Source organism: Anneissia japonica, unplaced genomic scaffold, assembly GCF_011630105.1.
Source record: "Anneissia japonica isolate Jap-2015-1 unplaced genomic scaffold, ASM1163010v1 scaffold842_len44086_cov107, whole genome shotgun sequence".
Classification (NCBI taxonomy): domain Eukaryota; kingdom Metazoa; phylum Echinodermata; class Crinoidea; order Comatulida; family Comatulidae; genus Anneissia; species Anneissia japonica.
This window is the reverse complement of record NW_022754222.1, coordinates 22,781-26,317: the sequence shown is the minus strand read 5'-3', so window position 1 is coordinate 26,317 and position 3,537 is coordinate 22,781.

Below are 3,537 nucleotides of genomic sequence, written 5' to 3'. Positions count from 1 at the left end.
TATGTTGTGATGATGTTGTTTGTACTGTTCTTTAATTTTATTAAAGAGGGCCCCTGAATGTCAGTTAACCTACTGGGCTAAACTAGAAGGGTTACCCTCTTTAAAGATGGTTGAAATAAAAAATAAAAGAAAAATATACCCAATCTGACCCAAGACCCCTGTTACGCGCCTGGTGTTAGCGCCAATGTGTGCCCTTGTGTGGACAGGAGATGTGCCCCCATCTGAAGCTGGAAACCTTGTTTTTGCAAAATAAATTGATGCAATTTGCTGTTATAGGCCTAATCAATAAATTCCTCATCAACCGATATAACCTTACACATTCTTGGAATTGATATAACATTATTGATGTCGTACACACCCTTCAGTGTGAAATGTGGCTCTCTTTGCAAGCACATCTAACATCTAAGGAAAGAAGAGCTTAGATTGGTACCAGATAAAATAATTTTGTTATCAACATTAATACATTATGCTAATTTTCAGCTTTGTAAGCGCATAAGACAGTGCAAATTATTTCTGTGACAGTCTTTTGAAGTGTGTAAAGCTCAATTTTATCCCATACATAGTCAAAATATTGGGGAGATGATACAATGGACCACCCCCCCCCCCCCCCTTGTCAAATATTGGGGGGATATATTCCCTCCATCCCCCCGGGATCTACGCCTATGACCCAGTACATCCTTCGAGACGAGTAGGGGGATACCCCGGTGTACTGGAACAGACAGCCCCTGTGGAGGACGACGAGAGCTGCTGGTACCGGGTTACCGGGTAGCACAGACACGAAGGGACCCTTAGGGGCGAAGAAAGTCATTGATCGAGTTCCTATTCCACATTTCAAGCGCCCTGAGCATCTTACATTAGATGGATTTGTGCGCTATATAAAACTATACTATTATTATTATAAAATTAGAATCGTTTTAAATTCATGTTATATCAAATTTTAGATGCCATTTTATATTATTTACTGGTCCAAGATTAGAAACCATCAACATATTTTCTAAATCTGAATCCACAATTGCAAGTGTTAGCATCATTATTATCCTCGTCATTTTATCATTAAAAATGTCATTCTTATTATCATTACTATAGTCATTATCATTATTATCAACAACTGCATTTTTATCTTTAACTATGTGTCTGCATCAAATTAATCTATTAAAGGTAGGCCTTCTTCACCTATTAGGGATACAATCACATTTTCTTCCCCTACATGGGTTATTCGATATTATCTAGTATGCGAATACGAGGATAGTATAATGCAAACAATGCAGACCTGCCAACTCACCCGATCCTGTCAGGTGTCACCCGATATTTTAACAAATCCCAGTTCTCCCGATCGAATCTAATTTTTATCCGATTTCACAGGCCACCCCCTTCCCCAAAAATACTCAATTTATGCATAATATGATTGGTTTGATCGTTATTATTCAATGTATTCGCCGCCTGCTCACTTCGCGGTGTAATAAACAGCAGCCATTTTCGCTACCGACGGCCAATGATTTGTAGTAAAGTGACCGTATCGACTTTTTTTGGTGTCTTGCATCATCTATTAGTTATTTCTGGAAACCTCCAGATGTTTTGGTAAATCTCCCGATTTTTTTAAAGATTTTTAAAACAATCTCCAGATTTTCATTACCCAAGGGTTGGCAGGTCTGACAATGTGTAGAACCATCACAATCCAATGCATGGCCTGTCATTGAACTTGGAGGGAGCTGTGCACCTGGCATGTCATCGCAAATTTAGAGCGTCTAGGTAACGAATGCGCACGAGATTCGTAATTTCAAAAATGGGATATTGTATACATGATTATGCTAAATTATATAGTCGGTAAACTTTTCCTTCAACCTGTAATGTAAAGCAGAGTAGTTGGTCTGTAAACGGTGAAGTAGAAATATACGTCATTGTCTGAAATTCAGTTTTATTGTTTCGTTAATATTTTGAAAACTGTGTTGTAAATCTGCCAAAATAAGATAGGAAAAGAATTTTAGGAGGCCTCGGCCAGTAGTGGCCTGATCCACAAGCTAATTGCGATGACAATTATTATTGCCATCTTAATTGCCATTATTATTTTACTGTATTATTTCAATCATCGGTTCTCATTACCGGTATGTCATGAGAAAAACACCATAATGTTCTGTTTTTCAAACAGAAACAGGCCTATTTTTTCTATTCTAATTTACCCGAGTAGCCAGACCAGGTTTTGTATGTACTTTGATGTCCAGAGAATTTGACTTCAGAAATTGGTTTAGGGCAGTCCAGAAATCATTTTTGGCTTGGTAACACATTTTCAAAATGTGGCGAAAGTCAATAAGTCAGTGTCAAAGGTCATAGCTATAGGGTCGTCATATCTCCGCAACCACTAGTGGTAGAGAGTTAATTTGTTCAAAACAGTCATGTTTCTATTTGCTCTAATGGAACGTTTTGCTAAAAAATGACCAGAAATGCTGTTTCTAACCTTTGACATGTTTCAAGGTCACAGCAATAGGGTAATTATATCTCCGCAACTACTGATGATAAATAGTTAATTGTGGTGTCAATATGTTCGGAACATTAATGTTTCTATTTGGTCTAATAGAGAAGTTTGCAAGATTGAAACATGTCAAAGGTCAGAACAGAATTTCCTTTCATTTGTTTTAGCAAACCTTTCTATAATTCCAAATAGAAAAGCGGATGTTCTGAACAAATTGGTACAAAAATTAACTCTCTACCACCAATGGTTGTGGAGATATGAAGATTCTATGGCTATAACCTTCAAACATGTCAAAGGTCAGGAACGGCTTTTCCGGTCGTATTTTAGTAAAATGTTCTATTAAATTTAGAGCCAATAGAAACATGAGTATTCCAAACAAATTGGCACCAAAATTAACGCTCTACCACCAGTCAATATTTGACAAGGGGGGGGGGGATGGTCCATTGTATCATCCCCCCAATATTTTGACTATGTATGGGATATAATGGAGCTTTACACACTTCAAAAGACTGTCAAAGAAATAATTTGTACTGTCTTATGCGCTTACAAAGATGAAAATTAGCATAATGTATTAATGTTGATAACAAAATTATTTTATCTGGTACCAATCTAAGCTCTTCTTTCCTTAGATGTTAGATGTGCTTGCAAAGAGAGCCACATTTCACACTGAAGAGTGTGTACGACATCAGTTATGTTATGTCAAATCCAAGGTTATATCGGTTGATGAGGAATTTATTGATTAGGCCTATAATAGTAAATTGCATCAATTTATTATGCAAAACAAGGTTTCCAGCTTCAGAGGGGGTCACATCCCCTGTCCGCACAAGGGCACACACTGGCGCTAACTCCAGGCGCGTAACAGGGGCCTTGGGTCAGAGTGGGTATTTATTAATTTTATTTTTTATTTCAACCATCTTTAAAGAGGGTAACCCTTCTAGTTTAGTCCAGTAGATTAACTGATATTCAGGGGCCCTCTTTAATAAAATTAAAGAACAGTACAAACAACATCATTACAACATAATAATAATAATAATAATAATAATAATAATAATAATAATAATAATAATAAT